This window comes from Tauraco erythrolophus, chromosome 5 (assembly GCF_009769465.1).
Source record: "Tauraco erythrolophus isolate bTauEry1 chromosome 5, bTauEry1.pri, whole genome shotgun sequence".
In the NCBI taxonomy this organism is placed as follows: domain Eukaryota; kingdom Metazoa; phylum Chordata; class Aves; order Musophagiformes; family Musophagidae; genus Tauraco; species Tauraco erythrolophus.
The window spans coordinates 50033737-50055297 of NC_141469.1; the positions used below are offsets into that span (position 1 = coordinate 50033737).

The 21561-nt window shown below is 42.3% G+C and overlaps 1 protein-coding gene across 2 annotated transcripts in view; it reads left to right on the forward strand.

Annotated features, from left to right (window-relative positions):
• GABRB1 (gamma-aminobutyric acid type A receptor subunit beta1) overlaps window positions 1-21561 on the forward strand; it is a 143242-nt gene that overhangs the window by 56389 nt on the left and 65292 nt on the right. The window lies entirely within an intron of this gene.

The following is a 21561-nucleotide window of genomic DNA, read 5'->3' on the forward strand; positions in this document are numbered from 1 at the left end:
AACACAATTAAAAAGCCCCACACATTGTCACATTTTGTGATATCGAGTCACTTGATCTGTGCTAGGTACTATACTCATGCTTGAAATTCCGTTCTTGGGGAACTCTAAGCCTTCTTTTCCTATCCGTTAAGCATAACCCTGTGCCATCGTGACCTGAAGAACGGCATGGTCCAGATTAGACATTCCCCATTCAGATTAACTCTTATGCCTGAGCCACAGCCAGAGGAGACACTTGCCAGTGTAAAAGCATTAGTTGTTCAGATTCTACCATGAGGCTTGGTCCTGAGCAAAGCCCCCAGTAAGCAGCTGCCGTTTCAGTGAGGACACTGGGCCCTTGAAATCAGGCACGAGATTAAGTGAACTATGAATCATGGCAGTGCCACTACAAATCAGCGTGGTCTTCAGCCCTGCAGAGGTTCAGCAGATTAAAACAATGGAAGATCAAGCACAGATACATGTTCTGATTTCAGTTCCATAGGAAACTTAAGCCCAAGCCTAACTTTGCATGCGCAAACCACGGTGTTGAAGTCACTTTGTGCACTTGATGGTATGCAACAGCTGGACATCTCAACAGATCTCTCTGTGATTCTGTTCTTGGGTTGTTAATTTGGTTTATGGATGGATACTTGTCTATTAGAGAGAACTGTGGTAGGTCAGTGATTTTCCACCATCTGTAAGCATTGGAACAAAATCAGTTACTAATTGGGGTGAGAGACCTCAACATAGGAAATACCAACCACTTGGGCCATAAAGTCATCTGCTGTAGGTTTCTGAAACTCTGGTGCTTCATGATGTTCATAACTCTCACTGCCTAAAAATGGCTTACACTGATGTCTTGGTAATATTTGCAGCTGGGAAGGAACCAAGTTTCAATCATTTTTTTGGCTGACAGTGTTGACACAGACTGCTAACCAGGTGGCGATTAAATCTGAGATTTCGGAATTTAAAAACCCAACACTGCTTCGTGCTGTGTTTTAAACTAGTGTGTACTCTTTCACTTCTTATGTAAGCAAACCATTTATAATAGCAGACCACTGTCTTGCAAGCAAAGCGTTGCAACGGAATTATCTAAAACTGTCAATGTCTTTTTTTAACACTTGCAAACACGATCCTAAATGTCTGGGGGTGTCTCAAATATATATATTTTGCTACAAGTGGTAAAACTTAAATCTTGGACTCATTGCTAGAACTGGGTGCTGTGACCATAGTGATTACCTTTCAGTTGCTAGACTTTGACTTGCCATGAAATGGAGAAGGAAAAGGCTTGGAGAGAGATCTAAACAGTTCATCCAATATTGAACTGACACCTACTGCTGATCCTATGTTGATGCTGTAGAAAATAAGTATATTTATGACAAGCGATCTTTGCATACAGATTTTTAAGAAGGAATACAGTTAAAAACTGACTGAAAACAGGATTAAAGAACTGGAATTGCTCCTGTAAATACAAAAAAATGGAGAAATAAAAGCACTGTTCCCACACAGAACACTTATCTCCCAACTAACAGATTTCCTATCGCAGAAAAGCTTTTCCCAAACATCAGGTTGATGATATAGGAGAGATTATATGATAAAAAAAGAAGTGCTAGGCAGGGACTAAGCTCTCTTAGCTGCCCCCTGGGATGAGACGTAAGTCAAAACAGTATCATCCGTGTCGCAGAACTGCGGCAGCTAACATTACTGCAGGTGACACACAATACTTTATTAAGCGTACTGAATTTCAGTTTGCTGCAGCCAAAACCAAGCTATTCTGCCATCTTACCCCCTGTACATTCTCAGTAAGATTAAATATGCTGAATTAACTATATCCATGTTTCTTGCAGAAGCTACAAAGCTCTCTCTCTCATCTGCAGCTATTTCACTGCCTAATACATAGACATTTGTTTGCCTGTTTTATCACATCTGTAATCCAGAAGAGACCCAAAAGTTAACATTCGTCTGACTGCCTTAGAACAGGACTGTCGTGCTGCCTAAGACTTGAGGTCCATTTAGAGTCCTATCTCCAGTGATGACCAACATCAAATACTACATTAAAAGATACAAGAACTTTCCAGCACACAGAAGAATAATCTCCCCATAGTGTTATTTTTGTTCTGACCCTCAACAAGGAAGTTATTTTATCCTGAACCATGCTAATTTGTATTCCTCCCAAGGTTTATTTACAACACATTTTCCTCAGTCTGTTTTAACAAGTGCAAATTAGGTGTCAGATTCACTTCTATCATTAAAAATAGCAAACTGAAAAGCGTAGCAGGAAAGTAATTGATTTCACTCGTCTTAAATTATGAGAAATCATGGGATAAAATCTCTCCCCGAGAATATTGGTGAGCACTGGAGCGAGACCTGCTTCTGGTGTTGTGCTTTAGGGTTCAGAGTGGGTGGGAAAGAAGGCAGGACTATCCATTTCTGATGATCTGCTAACACAAATTGTTAGAGCAAGCTGTTCAAGCCCCAGAGTCACCATCTGATTTTCTATCCTGCTCGGAAGAAAATGGACTATTGCGTCTGGCAAGTTTGCTGTAGGGTATTTCAGAAAGCCAATCTGGTGAAAGGAATGAAATATTAGGGGGAGAGTTAGCAAATAGAGGCAGAGCTGTCCCTAGTTATTTCCTAAACACCATTTTCCACTCCATTCATTAGCTTTACGATTATTGTCTGGGAAGAGTCAATCTCCAGGGAACAGATGTTCATATTATCCTGAGATACCTAGAGATGTTGTAATCAGCTGAAAGCAAACAGGAAAATATACTATTTGGTAGTTCGGTAAATTTATTACCATACTCTAACAGATAGAAAAGCTATTCCTGCTATAAATAAATGAAAAACTGAACATCTACTCAGATACGACAGATCCATCTGGAAAGTCCTTGACTAGTCAGAATGTTTATCTCTAAGCATTCAATGTCTACTGATGCAAACCCACTAATCCTGTAACTATTTAATCAAGCGTTATGCAGTTGGGTAGGGCAAACAACAGGCGATATATGGAAAAGGTTCATTTCACTAAAGCTGCACTTGACTACATCTACACCATACAATCAGAAACCTTAACTGAAGCCATTTGCCATATTGCTTCAAAGCTGTTGTTGCTGCATGGAAACCAACTTTGTGCTGGAGCATCACTTACCTGACCACCTGTAAGGGCCTTATCTCTGATTAGAAGTCACCAGGCAGAGCCATTTTATCACACTGAAGAACAGCGAGACTCACCACTGTTACAACAAAGAACAACAACCTCCCAATCATAGAATCATAGAATGGTTTGGTTTGGAAGGGACCTTAAAGATCATCTAGTTCCAACGCCCCTACCATGGGCAGAGACACCCTGCACTACACCAGGTTGCTCAACACGTCATCCAACCTGGCCTTGAACACTTCCAGGGATGGAGCATCCACAACTTCGCTGGGCAACCTGTTCCGGTGTTTCACTACCCTCATTGTAAAAATATTTCTCCCTTATATCTAATCTAAATGTACCTTCTTTCAGTTTAAAGCCTTTGCCCCTTGTCCTGTCATTACACACCCTTGTAAAAAGTCCCTCTCCAGCTTTCTTGTAGGCCCTCTTTAGGTACTGGAAGACTGCGGTAAGATCTCCCCATCATTGCCAGTGTCATGGACAACCGCATGACTTAGTCACCTCTGCCATACACCAAAACTGCCAAACAGCTGGTCTCCTGTCCCAACTTCAGTTTCTTACTATCCTCCCCTCCTTGCTACAGACCAGCTTTGTAGGTGCAGAAGAGCTACAGCTGTCCCATAACTTAACTCCTCTGTAGCCAGGCTGCTTCACTGGTACTGGTTTCTGCTCATGGCCACAAACATATTTATCAGCATCGTCTTCAGAAAAGCCAAGCCTTGTGGACCTCTACATTTTATAGATGTGGAATAAGCTAAGCCAGTCCTACAAAAAGCCATAGTTGGGAAAACATTACATTTTAGCTTTAAACTAGGTTTCACATAGCTTGGCCATCTGCATGTACAACTTTTTTGGTTGAAAACAAGTGGATTTTAGTGGAAAATGAGTCTTCCTACTCAGTGAAGGCATTAAGGAAAAGAAACAGAAAAGCAGACATATTTGTAGAAGAAGGAATAAAAGCATAGGAAGAATTTGAAATGCTTGTTTCACTCCTGAAAACACACTGGATTTCCATTCCTCTGTGGGGTGGAAATTGTCTAATTTGCAAAGCAGTGAAAACTTACCAGTAACAAGCAGCTATATTCGTGTTTTTAAATGGAAAAAATTCATGAGGACTTTTAGTTGACATGGTTAAGGCACCACAATGACTTCAGAAATTAAAGCCCCAGAAGTAAACATTGCCTGGCCAACAATCCGTGGATTTATCATCCCTCAGCCCTCAATAGCCTGTCTGGCCTATATCATGTCAAGGGCAATAAATTAAGAACACACCAAATCTATGCCTTCTGCGTCGGTGATCATCACATACAGGTCCCTGTGACATGTTTTAACTCTACCCTTCATACTGTGACACAGTTGTCCCTAAAAAGCGCTAAGGGAAGTGAAGCTGTGTGCAAGAGCACTGCTACACGTCCTTCTGCTGACATCTCAGGATGGACCAAGAAAATGAATGTTTCAGAAGGGGGTGGAGGGGGAACAAAACAAAAAACCCAAACCAACACCCCACTTCTCTCAGCGAGGCTTCCCGTCTGCCCCTCTCAGAGGTCACCATGCAGGACAAGCTTTACAACAGTGCCTCAGCGTTCCTTTCCAAGCAAGGAAAAGCTGAAGGGTCAGCCTCGCTTCTCCTTGCTTTGGCAAATGGTTTGGACTCTAGTTTTTAATTTTTTTTCCTGTTAATAAATAACAGCAAACAAAAGCAAGATAATACTGAAAGAGCCATCTGGCTGCTGAGCTCCTATGGTATTTTTAATGCTGTGAAAACAGTGATAAACTTACGTAGCCAGTGTAAGATAGCACATAGGCCAGCAGATGCCCAATCATAGACCTTAGCTGCTGCAGTCCTTTGATGAACGTCAGTGCAGCCCTGGCAATAGAGCTGAGCTACTTCTGTCACTCTGACCTGCAGCTGTAGAACAGCTTTACACAGCTAATAAACCTGGTCTCCGCGCTCACCTCATGCATGATATCACCCTGCGAACACAGTCTGGTTCCTCCTGGCCTCCTCTGACTAGCAAACATGAAAAATGCAATGGTGTTTGCCTTGGTTGAGAATGGTGGTGGGTGTGCTCTGTCATCTTCTGCAAATCCCTGAGTTTTTCTTCATTTTCTCATTTTCGGGGCTGTAAAACCCGCTCCAGAACTGTAGCTTCACAGCTGCTCTGAGCTGCCCTGCAAAGGAGGTGCTCTGCCTTTCCCTTTTGCTCCCAGCTGTCCCTTCCTGCGCCAACATTAGTGCTTGGGTAGCCGTGGCGGGGACAGGATCAGAGGATTCAGCTGTGTAAAAAAAACACCGCACCAGAACAGTAGTGAAAAGGTTCATTTCTAAACCGTGTCAATTCCCTCCATGCTTCCTAACTAGATATTCAAATGTGTGCTCACCCACGAGAAGGGATGGGAATAGTGGTTGTGTTGGGCTTCAGTGAGGTGAAAGCTTTCTGAAACTTTGGTCTCAGAGAGAGGTTTTATTGCCATGAGCATTAAAGACAACTGATTTTTGGTTTTGGTTTATTTATAATGTAATTTGCAAGAACACACTTTCCCAAATTTTCAGTATATTGGCACCAATCCCAACTTTCTGCATTAAGCTACTCAGTTCTCCAAATAATTACTATTCCTATGTTCTCCCTAGTTACCTATTTTTCAGGAAAGAGAGCCTGCACTTCCACATCCTGGTCAGTACTCAGGAGTATTATCCACATGCCTTCAAACTGACTGATGAGTTATTATTTGCTGTTGCTTGTTTTTCTCTCTCCTAAAACGCCTACAGATTCTATAAGATGTTTTGAAATGTGGATTCCCATGAAACTGGCAATGGTGCTGGATTTATAGGGTTTTAATCAGATTAATCATATTAAATTGGCCAACTCAATTAGTTATCCAATTGGTTATGCTATTAGTAAGATAAAAATAAAACAAGGTCCTTTATTATCAACACCCTAAAAACATCCCTGGATTCTGCTCTGAGGATTTAGCCTCAATGATACATGTATCGAAAGGCAAACTAATTCCCTGCAAAAGCTGAAAGCAAGTTTTCCACAGAAGATTTGCATCAGTGTTGTAAACTCATCAACTGTGATGTTAGATTACCATGTAAACAGATTAATATTCAAATTATGCAGCTTATGAGAACTCACATGGGGAAGCCTCTTCTCAAGCTGCCTTTTGTAGAAACATCCCAGATGCAACGCAAATATTTACAGCACGCTTGGTTTGCACTGACCACAGGATGGACCACAAGAGGCACAGAGCTAGGAGTCTGGACTTCAGGACAGCAGAATTGGGCTTGTTCTGGTAACTGCTAAATAAAACTCCTCAGCAAGCAGTCATCAAGTGGAAAGGGTGGATTCCTGATTTTTAAAGAAAAGCAGGAACAATCCACCCCATCATGCAGGAAGGCCAGAATTTCAGCAGAAGGCCTGCCTGGCTAAGGCAAGAGCTTCTCAATGAACTAAAACGCAGAAGGGAACATACAAGAGATGGAAGCAAGGCAACAGAACTGGCAAGAAGACCAACAACAAAGAATTATTTGTTGAACAGGCTAGAAAGGTGAGGAGAGGGAGTTACCCTCTATATGAGAAAGCAGCTGGAACACATGGAGCTCTGCCTTGGGATGGGTCAGGAGTCAGCCAAAAGTTTATGGATCAAGATTAGCAGGCAGACCAACATGGATGCTGTTAGATACGGTAGATGCAGATGAGATGAAGATGAGGTCTCCTTCCGTCAACTGGAAGAAGCCTCATGTTCACAAGTCCTGGTCCTCATGGCAGACTAACTACCCTGGTTATCTGCCAGAAGAGCAATACAGCAGGGCTCAGGTAATCTAGGAGACTTCTTGAACACATTGATGACAACTTCTTAGCACGAGTAACTGAGAAGACAACAAGGAAAGGTTCTCTGCTGGACCTCATAATTACAAGTGAGGAAGACCTTGTCGAAGACTTGAAAGTCACAGGCAGCCTTAGTTGCAGTGACTGTGAGATGGAGGAGTTCAGGTTCCTGAGAAGAGGGAGAAAGGCAAAAAGCAGGACCACAGCCCTGGCTTTCAGGAGGCTACCTCTGACTTCCATGTCTCAAACAAGTCCTTCCAACCTAAAAGCTTTGATATAAAGCCCAACTGCACCTGAAAGTAGAAAGAGTCAGGGTAACAAGACAGACTTTTATAGGTACATTAATTGTAAAAAGAAAGTGAAGGACAATGTGGATCAAATGGTACTTAAGAATTGACTGACATAATTTCAAGACTGCTGCCTACCTCAGTGAAAAATGTGGGTGACCAGAGAGTTAGAATCATAGAATCATAGAATGGTTAGGGCTGGAAGGGACCTTCAAAGGTCATCTAGTCCAACCCCCCTGCAAGGAACAGGGATATCTCCAACTAGATCAGGTTGCTCAGGGCCTCGTCCAACCTGGCCTTGAACGTCTCCAGGGATGGAGCATCCACCACCTCTCTGGGCAACCTGTTCCAGTGTTCTACCACTCTCATAGTAAAAAATTTTTTCCTAATATCCAACCTGAACCTACCTCCCTCTATTTTAAAACCATTACCCCTTGTCCTATCATAACTGGCCCTCCTGAACAGCCTCTCCCCATCTTTCCTGTAGGCCCCCTTGAGGTACTGGAAGACCGCTATAAGGTCACCCCGGAGCCTCCTCTTCTCCAGGCTGAACAGCCCCAACTCTTTCAGCCTGTCCTCATAGGAAAGGTGCTCCAGCCCTCTTATCATCTTCGTGGCCCTCCTCTGGACCCTCTCCAACTGGTCCATGTCCTTCTTATGTTGGGGACTCCAGAACTGGACGCAGTACTCCAAGTGAGGTCTCACGAGGGCAGAGTAGAGGGGGAGAATCACCTCCCTCGACCTGCTGGCCACGCTCCTCTTGATGCAGCCCAGGACGCGGTTGGCCTTCTGGGCCGCAAGAGCACATTGCCGACTCATATTGAGCTTCTCGTCCACCAGTACTCCCAAGTCCTTCTCCTCAGGGCTGCTCTCGATCCAATCACCACCCAGTCTGTATTTATGCCTGGGATTGCCACGACCCAGATGTAGGACCTTGCACTTGGCCTGGTTGAACTTCATGAGGTTGGTACGGGCCCACCTCTCCAGCCTGTCGAGGTCCCTCTGGATGGCATCCCTCCCTTCCAGCGTGTCGACGGCACCACACAGCTTGGTGTCATCAGCAAACTTGCTGAGGGTGCACTCCATGCCACTGTCCACGTCACCGACAAAGATGTTGAAGAGGGCCGGGCCCAACACGGACCCCTGAGGGACGCCACTCGTGACCGGTCTCCACTTGGACATTGAGCCGTTGACCACTACTCTCTGAGTGCGGCCATTGAGCCAATTCCTTATCCACCGAGTGGTCCATCCATCAAACCCATGACTCTCTAATTTAGAGAGAAGAATGTCGTGCGGGACAGTGTCAAAAGCTTTGCACAAGTCCAGGTAGATGACATCCATTGGTCGACCCTTGTCCACCGATGCTGTCACCCCATCGTAAAAGGCCACCAAGTTGGTCAGGCACGATCTGCCTTTGGTGAAGCCATGTTGGCTGTCACCCACCACCTCCTTGCTCTCCATGTGCCTTAGCATGGTTCCCAGGAGAATCTGCTCCATGACCTTGCCAGGCACAGAGGTGAGGCTGACCGGCCTGTAGTTGCCCGGGTCCTCCTTGTTCCCCTTTTTAAAAATGGGGGTTATGTTCCCTCTCTTCCAGTCATCGGGGACCTCGCCAGACCGCCACGACTTCTCAAATACAATAGCCAGTGGCTTGGCAACTTCATCCGCCAGTTCCTTCAGGACCCGCGGATGGATCTCATCAGGTCCCATGGACTTGTGCACCTTCAAGTTCCTCAGATGTTCTCGAACCTGGTCTTCAAGTACAGTGGGTGGTGGTTCATCCTCACAGTCCCTGCTAGTTCTTTCCACAGCTTGGGTGGTAAGACAAGAGGCTTTACCATTGAAGACTGAGGCAAAAAATTCATTGAGTACCTCAGCCTTCTCTATGTCCCGGGTAACCAGAGCACCAGTATCCTTCCGGAGGGGGCCTACATTCTCTTTGGACTTCCTTTTGTCCCCTACATACCTATAGAAGCATTTCTTGTTGCTTTTTATATCCCTTGCCAAATTCAATTCCTTCAGGGCTTTAGCCTTCCTCACTTGATCCCTGGTCACTCTTACAGCTTCTCTGTATTCCTCCCAGGCTATCTGTCTCCGCTTCCACCCTCTGTAGGCTAGCCTCTTCATTTTCAGTTGGTCCAGGAGCTCCTTGCTCATCCACGCCGGCCTCCTGGTCTTTTTGCCCGACTTGTTCTTCGTCGGGATGCACCTCTTCTGAGCTTGGAGAAGGTGCTCCTTGAATGTGGACCAACTTTCCTGGGCCCCTTGTCCCTCCAGGGCCACCTCCCACGGCACTTTGCCCATCAGGTGCTTCAAGAGGCCGAAGTCCGCCTTCTTGAAGTCTAGGGTACAGAGCTTGCTGAATGAGTTCTATGATGATGAGAAAGAAGAAAAAAAAAACTTTACACCCAGCTCTTAAGAATGGCAAGGAGGGCCCAGGGACATGTAAGGCTCACCTTGGTCCCTAGAAAAAATCATGGAGCGTATCTTCCTGGAAACCGTTTCAAATCCCATGAAGGTCAAGGTGGTAATTAAAATAGTCAGTGCAGATCTACCACAGGCAAATCACACTTGATCGATCTGACTGCCTTCTACAATATAGAGGCTGTCTGCATTAATGAGAGGAGAGCAGTGGATGCAGTATAACTTCCTTTTAGTCAGGCTTTTGACATTATCTCCCATAGCATTCGTATTTGGAACGCTGAGGAATTATGTGCTGGATAAATGGGCTGTCAGATGGGTCGAAAATTAGCTGGCTGGACTGCCAGGACTCAAAAGGTAGTGATTAATGAGTTGAGGTTAAGTTGGCAGCCAGCAACAAGCAAAACAGTCAACACTGAAGCCGACACTGTTCAACATCTCCATAAATGGCACAGAGTGCGTCAGTAACGAGTGTATGGATGACTCTACGTGTAGAGTGGCTGATACAATCAGTGGTAGATCTTTGTTTCAAGTGACCTTGATAAACTGGAGGATTGGGCTAACAGGAAGCTTGGAGTTCAGCAAGAAATACAGATGTCAACCCTGGAGCAGGTTGGAAACCAACTGGTTGAGCAGCAACTGAATGCAAGCCACCAAGTGCGCTCTCATATGTAAACTTGAGGGAAGCACAAAGTCATTACCTTCCTATATTCTGTAATGGTAAGGCTGCACTTAAAACAGTGTGTCCTATATCTACCCTCCTCTCAGGGATCATGAAACACTGGAAGGGGTCCAGGGGAGGGCTATCAACATACTCAGGGCCTGAAGCGCATGACTATCAGGGCAGACAGGGTAGCTGGGCTCACTTAGTCTGGCAGAGAGAACAGCCAGGGGGTGTTTCATTGCAGCCTAGTACTGCCTGAAGGGAAGATGACAGTCAAACCACTCCCAGCAGTGGCAGATAATATAATGGAGGGCAACGGCTACTAATTGCACCTTGGGAGATTCTGGGTGGACGTCAGGAAAGACTTTTTCACCAGAAAGGCAATACAACACTGAAAGAGGCTGCCCAGAGAGGTGGTGGAATTCTCATCCTTGAAAGTCTTCAAGGTTTGCTGGAGAAAGCGATGTCTGACCTGAGATAGGGTTGGTGACAGTCCTGTTTCAAACAGGAGATTGGACTAAAAACTCCTAGAGGACCTTCAAACCACTATGCCAGTAGTTTTATCATACTGTGACAGTGTCTCTAATACTCTTAGTGTTATCAACTCCAAGTGCAAAATACCTTCACTTGGAGAGATATTATAAAGCAGAAATGTCATGATGCTCCTCTATCCCCACTTTCCAGATACAGCACAAAATGTTAAGATCCTTCATTTGAATGTACCAGGGAGACAGCCTGACCTTAGGATTTTTGGGTTAGAATTCTGTAAAGCAGTCACGATGCCAACAACATATGGGAAAAATCTCTCTAGCCACATAACAGTCTTTTTTATCATCATCATTTTACACAACGTGATTCAAGCATAAGCATCACGAACAATGAAACAAAGTAGTCTGAGCAATTTAGAACAACAACAAAAAAAACAAAACACAGACCACACACAACAAAAAACCCTAACCAACAGCAACAAAAAAAACCCAAACAAAACCTGAAACAATGGTACATACAATGCAAAAAGCAATCAACCAAACACAGCAACAACAAAAAAAAACACAGTAAGGTATATACAAGTCTAAAGATCTGTCAGCTAAATTATTACTGTTTCTATTCCAGGTAGAGCCACTGACTCACTGCATGTCACTTCAACCTCCATCTGCTTCTCTCAAAACTAAAGAAAATTGATACAGTAGAACGGCAACTGAGAACCAGGCAGGAAGAATAAGATTTCAATCACCAGACTCACAGAAATAGAAATAACTTCTACCTAATCTGTACAGAAGTAAATTGGTAAAAAAATATATTACAGATAGATGTGTGTTAAGGCATTAAAAAAAATATAATAAAAATCAGTTGTTGTTGTTGTTACAAATGTAGCCCAACCTCGTTTTAAGATGCGTATAACTTCCCTCCTACATTGTTCAAGCATCTTCTGAAGGTAGGGAGTCTGGCCATTGTTTACTGTCTTCACTATCGATTTCCAACTCAATCTTTGCTTAACATAAGCCCCTGCACAACAATGAATTAAGAGTTGTGAGGGTTTTTCTTTTACTGTACATGCTCAGCTGGCTCATCCTGTGACTCCAGTTCATTTTTGACATTGCTGACATTCCTATGCTTGCGTTCTCTTCAACTTTCTGTCCAGTGCTTGTAAGATTTCTGGTACTGTTATGGCTTACACAATAGCATTCAAGATAAAATTCAGCAAACCTCTCCCATCTGCTCCTAAGCTAGCAATCAGTTCAGCTTCGCCTGCAGCGCTGTGCGCTGACACCACAAGGAATTCTTCTGAGCTCTTAGCACTGTTCTGTCCTCTTTAGATGCTCAGTGCACTTCATGATGGTCTTACAGTTCACCCCTGCTGAGCTAGCTGGAAATTACAAAGGAAAAACATCAAGTGCTTCAGAAACAACTACTGTTTGGAAAAAAAAAAAAAAATCTGCTTTCCAATTATCTTGCTTATAGGTGGCAGAGGAAGTGTGGTTTAATTGATTCTCCACTCTTCCACAACGTTTTGCCTTTACAGGAACTTCAGTGCTGCATCCTTCCAACGTATCTTTTTCTTAGATCCCTTTACTCCTCATATCTCTTTCCATGTTGTAGACCCTCAGAGCTGATCTATGCCCACCTCATTAGGATGCAGTCCTCCAGTCAGTAAGGAGCCATCTCTGCTAGTCCACACAAGAACCTGGGAAGTACAGCTTCCTGCCAAATGCCCAGTGTCACTCCTGTGTGTTGGTGCTTCCAGTCCAAGGTGGCTGAAATATTTTGGAATATAAGTTAAAGCTTGAAACTTGAAGCTTGAACTTGAAGCTTGAACTTTTTCCTTGAAGCGCTTGCTCCACCTGCTTTGCAGAGACGATGAGGACAGCACTATTTAGGCGCAATGTCACAGTCTTCAAATATCATCCCACTATTCCCTTTCATTCCCACGTAGGAACAGACAAGATTTTGCACATCTCACAGGAGAAGAATCCTAGAACATCCTTGACTTCAGCACAAAGCACCTTGTAATACCTAGAATACCTTTGCACTGTAGTTGCCAATAGCTGGACTTGAATACTAACCAGTCAGATGCTGACAGACAGACCGACCACCTGGACAAGTTTGGTTCAGTTGGGTTTTTTTTGGCAAAAGCTAGCTTTCAGCTAACTCACAGAGAGAATTGCTTAAGAGAAAACGTTTGTCTCTCATTGTCATCTACATTTGCTCCTAAAAGATGTATCTGGACATGGATTAACACATATTGATCTGTGGAATACTTGCCAATAAGAAGCTTTTTGTTTTCCCTTCAATTGTTCTTTATTCAACCCCAGGTGCTCTCGCTGAAGCCAAAATATAAAGGACACTATTATTTGCTGCCTGTAAAAATATATGCACACATCGAACACAGTTACTGTATATGCCCATACATGTGATTTGTTTACTCCAGCATTCATTACAATGCCATCTTATTTAAGCACATATATGTCCTATGCCATATTTTTCCTGTTCTCCACCCCTTCACTCAAACATCTTTATGACAGTATTACCCTCTGTATAGAAAAGATTACCGTCTTCAAAAGAAAAATACAACAGTCTGGGAATAGATATCATTACTTGTTTCCTACGGGTACTAAAAGCAATTCATTGATCTTTCAGGGAACATGAATCACACTATAAACATGTTCCTATCCTTACGTCATCAATTAGCATAGCCACTTAAGACAGACATGGTATTAATTTGCACTGTGAGCAATGTTAGACTGGTGCATCTCATTGCTATGCCAGACAGTGGGTTATGTGGCTGGGAGTTTCAAGTGCAGCTCGGAATGCTATACTCATTTTCAAGCTATCTTAAAGGAGCTTCCAGCATGCAGTGAGGATAACAACATGTAGAATCATAGAATAGTTTCGGGTGGAAAGGATCTTTAAAGGTCATCTAGTCCTACCCTCTCCACAGTGAGCAGTGACACCTTCCACTAGATCAGGTTGCTCAGAGCCCCATCTAAACTGACCTTGAACACCTCCAGAGATGGGGCATCTACCACCTCTCTGAGCAACCTGTTCGCGTTTCACTATCCTCATTGTAAAAAATTTGTTCCTTATATCTGATCTAAATCTACTCTCTTTTGTTTAAAACCATTACCCCTTATCCTATCACAGCAGGCCCTGCTAAGAAGTTTGTCTCCATTTTTCTTATAAGCCCCCTTTAAGTACTCAAAGGCCGCAATAAGGTCTCGCTGGAGCCTTCACTTCTCCAGGCTGAGCAATTCCAACTCTCTCAGCCTGACTTTGTAGGAGAGGTGCCCCAACCCTCGGATCATTTTTGTGGACCTCCTCTGGACTCGCTCCAACAGCTCCATGTCCTTCTTATGTTGGGGCCTCAGAGCTGAACGCAGTACTGCAGGTGGGCTCTCACAAGAACAGAGTAGAGGGACAGAATCAAATATGCTGGCCACAAATCTGTAAGCCTACCCTACCTGCTACCTTACTTTCCTGCTAAGTTTAGCCAAGTCCACTCCTAATCAAAGCAATCCCTATTAGTATTTAGTACATCATCTCTTTTCTTCCTATACAAAAAAGTGGCACATTCAGGCCTCCAGGTTAGCAAAGTCTGAATAAGAGAAAAAAAAAATCAGAGGGCAAGAAATGGTATATTGATCCAAAGTACAGAAGTCCTTACTCTTCCCCAAGAGGCAAAGTAGAACATGCAAGATAAAATTGGGATTTTATCCTCTTCTGTGTTAAACAATGCCAAGCCAATGGAACACAACTATCATAACAACTCATTTAAATGCCAGAAGCAGTAATAAATACTTCTGCTAAGTAGTATTACTAAAACACCGAACAAAATGCAACAAAATACATAGCCTGCTGTTGTAACTGATAAACATTTTGCCTTTTAGTTTGCTTTTTCAGTAATGATTGAAGACACTGGATGTAATTCCAGTCCCGCTGCAGTTAAGGGGACTTCTGCCTTGACTGCAGAGAGTAATACTGGATCCCAATGCAGTAATGATGAGTGCCTTCGTTTCCAACATGCTACTCTTATAATGAGTCTAATCTTGTTCCTGGCTGTGCTTTAAGCAATAAAGAGCATCATCATTACAGCTACGCGGACTCCTGCCAGATCTCTGCTTCTTTCTGTGAGCCACAACTGTGATGCCACATACTTAATTTAATTGTGAAGTTATAAATGCCAACAAGGTTTATGAAAGACTTCTCTGGAGAATTAGCAGCACATGTGAAAAACAAAAACGCAAGGCACTTCACTAGCAACTAGAGCTACCAATTGGACCAAACAAAATAACAATACCTTGCATAACTTTTTCTCCTGTGGAAATTGCACATCTACAAATGATTTGCGATTTTCTGACAGAAAATGTGATTTTGCTGTGGGAAAATTCTGATCCTGTTAAAAAAAAAAAACAAACAGCTTCTCTCGGGAAAATAGAAGGCTTTTATTCTGTTGTCCTCAAGTCAGTGGAGCTTCCTATCTCATTTCCCCTGACAGAAGCCTAGTTCACATTGGCTCAATGGCCGCACTCAGAGAGTAGTGGTCAACGGCTCGATGTCCAAGTGGAGACCGGTCACGAGTGGTGCCCCTCAGGGGTCCGTGTTGGGCCCGGCCCTCTTCAACATCTTTGTCGGTGACGTGGACAGTGGCATGGAGTGCACCCTCAGCAAGTTCGCCGATGACACCAAGCTGTGTGGTGCCGTCGACACGCTGGAAGGGAGGGATGCCATCCAGAGGGACCTCGACAGGCTGGAGAGGTGGGCCCGTACCAACCTCATGAAGTTCAACCAGGCCAAGTGCAAGGTCCTACATCTGGGTCGTGGCAATCCCAGGCACAAATACAGACTGGGCGGAGAATGGATCGAGAGCAGCCCTGAGGAGAAGGACTTGGGAGTACTGGTGGACGAGAAGCTCAATATGAGCCGGCAATGTGCTCTTGCGGCCCAGAAGGCCAACCGCGTCCTGGGCTGCATCAAGAGGAGCGTGGCCAGCAGGTCGAGAGAGGTGATTCTTCCCCTCTACTCAGCCCTCGTGAGACCTCACCTGGAGTACTGCGTCCAGTTCTGGAGCCCCCAACATAAGAAGGACGTGGACCAGTTGGAGAGGGTCCAGAGGAGGGCCACGAAGATGATAAGAGGGCTGGAGCACCTTTCCTATGAGGACAAGCTGAAAGAGTTGGGGCTGTTCAGCCTGGAGAAGAGGAGGCTCCGGGGTGACCTTATAGCGGTCTTCCAGTACCTCAAGGGGGCCTACAGGAAAGATGGGGAGAGGCTGTTCAGGAGGGCCAGTTGTGATAGGACAAGGGGTAATGGTTTTAAAATAGAGGGAGGTAGATTCAGATTGGATATTAGGAAAAAGTTTTTTACCATGAGAGTTGTAGAACACTGGAACAGGTTGCCCAGAGGGGTGGTGGATGCTCCATCCCTGGAGACGTTCAAGGCCAGGTTGGACGAGGCCCCGAGCAACCTGATCTAGTTGGAGATATCCCTGTTCCTTGCAGGGGGGTTGGACTAGATGACCTTTGAAGGTCCCTTCCAGCCCTAACCATTCTATGATTCTATGATTCACAAGAACCACAGCCTCCTGTGAACCAGGACAGTGCCCTGAATAATTTGAGTACATGCTTCTTCCCTCCTCCTCCCACTGCCTTGCACAGAAGAGGGGAACTGGATAACGTATGCTGCATTAGTCTTCATTGAAAATAAAGCCAAAAGGAATACTGAACTATGTCCTTAGAAAGGAAGGGAAATAAAATTGATCCACTAGCATGTGCATCCCTAACTCCCTGCCTTCCTTGCTCAGCTGAACTGCAGACTTAAGAGATGCAGCTGCCCTGACATTTTTAGACGTGAGCATGAGTAGAACTAGTATTTTCTTCCTCTGTAATCTGCTTAAAATGTTTTCCCATCATTTCTGTGCAGTGTCTGGAATTGAGCACCAAGTATATATGGGAAATTATACAGGATTTAAAAAAAAAAACAAAAAAACCCCAACAAAACCAAAAAACCACAACACACAAACCCACGCCCAAAAAACCACATCACCATTTGCATTCCTTTATCTTAAAATATTTTTTTTTTGCAGCTGAGGGTGTAGATCTTCCCTAGGTGTTCCAAGATAGGACAGCTATCTGTTTCTAAACAAACACTAACAGCTTCTTCTGGTGCATTAGCATGCTTACAAAATATGAATGAGTATGCTTTTTTCCAATTTGTGAATTCAGCGTGTAGCATTGTCTCAAAACTCTGCCCATACCATTCTTGTTGGCATCAGATAAACATGGAAAATAATCTTCTCCAATTAATAACAGCTTGCAGTTACAGCAGGTTTTACATTTATTGCTGTTCTGCATTTATGGCCTTATTGCAGTCAATATGAGCATTCTGATCATCACTCCATATTTAATTTTAAGTTGCAATCTCAGTTATATGCTTGTCTTGGTTCAGTTATACTATATTTGAATTACATTGCATCTCATTTTCTGTGATGCTGCCGGATATTTAATTATTGGATGGTTCCTGAGGATGTCATTTAAATTTAAGATCATTTGAGTGTACAGTATGTATCCCAAAGCTATCAATATACACTGTTATTTATTAAAAGTATGACATTGATGTGTTTCATATATTTGTTTTGCTGCACAGTGCCTTTATGTGCAAACTCATCTAAAGAGCTAACATTTGATATTAAATTGACCTAGAACAGCTAAATATTCACAAAATAGTCTTCCATTTACCAACTTTTGCCAAGAACTGCATTCGTATTGTTAATTTTTAGCTGCTAAGACTTTCAGAGTGCAGTTTGATATTCTATTATTATTTAACTATATCACAACGTGCTAAGCTGTTTTTCAATACATGAAACAATAACAGAACTTAGTTTGAGGCCGCCTTGGAAAGAGGGAAAACACAAAAGATCTTTCAGATCACAATGCTCAACATTCCAAGTTAAAAGATTCCATACATTTGGAATTTGTGACAAAGTAAGTGCCAGTACAACAGACATGTAAATTCGTCTTTTATTCCACCAGAGTCCATAATTCAACTGTTAAGAATGGTGAAGTACCCTTGTTGTGTTTGCCAGAAGGCTAGATTATAATATAAAAGTGTATTCCACATTATATTCTGCTGTGCTGAACTGGTAAATCACACAGTGGAAACTACCAGCAAGTCCAAATTATCTAGCTATTTTATTGCATCTCTACTGGTTTCAGAGAGCTACAGAGGTTTATCAGGAAAGAAAAATTCTATTATTATCCTTACATCATCTATGCATATTGCACACACACAAAAATATTAGAGAACCAAAAAAGTAGAAATAAAATGGAATTTAGTATTGTTTGGGAACTCTCCAGTCTGTTACTTACTGGAACTATAAATTGTTCTTCTGACTTCAAGTATAATATGCATCAGTGGCCTATTCTTTTTTTTTACTACAAGAAATTCATATTACCCAAGTGAACTGTGAAGCTTGGTGCCAATATTTATTTATGAGGCTGCTTAAATTCAGATTAAGAAATAATTTTCCATTTTGAGTAAAATAGGCTAGTTTCTCTTACGTTTTCACATAATCTCTCTTGGGTAGGACTAGCATGTAAGTATTTGTCTTAGCAACCTAATGCACCTTAGTAAAACAGTTTGATACACAGATCAACTTATATGTTATAGTACATATCTATACTTACACATTTCCAGTTTGATACAAAGAAATAAAGAAATTTGCATAATTACTAAGAAAGAAAAAAAATCCCATCTTATTCGAACAAATCAGAATTCATCACATTTAAAAAAAAATCAATACATATCAAAATAACTTTATCGTTGGTGCTCACACGTTTACCACTAGGAAGATTGACTAAGCCCTGGAAAAGCAGGGAGGTACTTGTGGAAAGAATAGGCAGCTCAATTAAATCTACTGAAGTATTATGATTTTTCAGCAGCATCACAGCTTTTTATTTCATTATAAGTAGTACAGTTAAGAAAAAAATATGCAGTGTGCTTCTAAAAAAAGTGAAATATTTTTTAAAATAAATCTTTTAAAAGAAGTTATCTGCAGAAACAGATTCTGGTTTTTAATTTTATATTGGGCTCTGCTTTTTTAACTTAGAAATTTAATTTAGAAATTCTTAAATACAAGAGTTCAACATAGTTTGATTTATGTTCATAAAAAGCAAAGAAATTCCGCAGCCAATTACCACTATATATATGAAAGATTCAGAAATTATTCATACACTCTAGAGCTTGAAAAAACAAAATCACCAGCAAATTTTACAGGGTAGAAGGCAAGTAGTCATTAAATTCTCACTTCACTCACAGCACTGTAAAAGATTAAAAAAACACCAAACGTGTGGTTTGCCAGCATTTCATTCTTCGCTAGTGAAATATGAGAAAGGTAAGGCTATACTCCATTAAAAAATTAGAAAATGTATAACTATGTAATTGGGGTTATTTTAGCTTGGATATGATTTGCTTTTCATTAAAATAACCTTTAACTATGTTTTTTAAAGTAAGAACTTAGAGCAACAGGGACTTTCACAATCATGACATACAACTCTTCATTTTCCTCATTAAAATACTGAATGAGTAACACCCCTACATTCTGGGAAATGAAAAAAATCCCATAATTCTTTCTGAGTTAAGGAACATTGAGATTCCTTTAGGATGAAGCTCAGAATCTTTCTCCCCATTAGCATTTGTTGGTTTGTCACATACTTCTACATAGTATAGCACAATTGCAGGGCAGAGATCACTCTCTCTACCGTGATGTTAGCAATGGCAGTATTCTGTATATAGCACAGCTGGATGAAATAAAATTTCTAAAGGAGACTATCGTGTTTAAAATAGCAACTAATTTTCTTCTAGTAGCCATAGCCAAGAGATAAAATTTCTTTCTCCCCGCCCCTCCCCCGCCCCCCCCCCAGCCCCCTCTCTGCTTGATCACATCCTTTAAGATCTCTGATAGCTTATCTTGGCTATTTTTCTGTCTTGGTTGAGCTTTGAGACTCATCACATAGGCACCACTCTCAATTGTTAGCTTTTTTCCAGGGTGGCATGACAGCTCTACAAAAGCAGTTTTAAGACCTAGTGAAAATATAAAGGGAAGCAGGAAGGAAAAAAGATAATTATACATAAATTGGAATTTCTGTTCCATCTGTGCTGCAGACTGCATTGGCTCCGCTGAATCAGGTGGAAGACGTAGAGGATACCAAGTGAAGCACCACGCACTGAGGATTTGACTTGTTTCAGCCATTTGTGAAAGCTTTCCTTCTTAAAGTTGGTTTAAATAGGATGGGCTAGAGAACAGATGCAACATATGAAAACTGCACCAGAATAGTGATTTTTTTTAATTTTATTTTTATTTTTTCTCATCTAATTCCCATCTGGTCTCTGGGTCTGTATATGCATAAGAGTAACAAAGGACAAGGATTTAACTTCTCTTTAAGTGTCTGCTTCTAATCCAACTCTATTCAAATTGCACATTCAGAAACTTGCCTCCTTGGGGTTCATGCTTCTCCATATTGCTATTTAAATTATAAATTACCTATTCAGCAGAGCACAGCATACACCCCACTGCATTACTTTGTAGTTTCAGGCTTGACCAGCTTGACAAGCTGAAAAGCAAAAGAAGCTGTCCTCACCTCCTCCTGGCTACATGGGCCAGGGAAAAAAAAAAAAAAAGCAAAACACCATAAAACCACAAACCAACTTATGCGTACAGTAAATCATGTCTATCATGGATAACCATCATCCTGCAGCCCTGGAAAAGGGCATATCTATTAAATCCTTGCAAATCAGTGCTCAGAATGGATGTAATTGTTCTATTGTATGTGACCACTGATCATGGCATTTCCTCCATACAAAATGACTACTACAGGCCCAGGGCAAGCAAGAACAGTCTTTTCGCTAACTTCTTTTAGTGATGATAAGTCTATAGTTTATTGCATGTAGTAGAGTTACATTTCAGGCAGAAAGTCTTTTTGAAAGGTAATGACTCTGCTTTGATTTCATGGCAATGGTACAGTCTTAAGAAGCCACTGAAGATGAAGTAAGCAAATCACATCAGACAGCTTTTATACTCTCTATTTCTTCAAAAATTACAGTCCAGGCTAAGATTTATGAGGATAACAGAGGTAAGGATTTCCCTCACATAAAAGAAAAACCTTAACCCAGACCAATTTTTTCAATAATATCTATAATTCTGCTGTACTTCTGTAAAAATGTGTGACAAAGTGACCTACCACTTGAAAAGGGGGCTGAGGGAGGAGATGTGGAAGAGAAAACTGATAGTCCACATACTGCAGTTCCATTCATCTTTTAAGAACTCCATCAGATAAAAAGTGCATGGGCTTCTCCACTTAAAAAAAAACTGGCTACCTTTAAAATCACCAAATTCACAGAAAGACAGACATGAGAGAGTAAATCAGACCAGAAGCCTTTTAGAAAAATTTCTTTTCAGACTAAGTGAAAGCTGAAGGACTGCACAAATGGTATCTCACCTAAGCCACAATATGCCAGGCAAGAAATTATGTTCGTTTTCTATACGGTAATATTTGATTGCCAAGGACAGAAGACCTCTCCCCAGGCTGAGGTGAGATGTGCCCCGCTACCCAAGGTCATCACATCTGGCAAGCTCAGCAGATGCAGAATGGGAAGTCGTACATTATACGTTCTGAGGTCGTATTTACTCTTTCTCAGGAGGCTTAGGGACTGGCCTTTCTGGATTGGGGG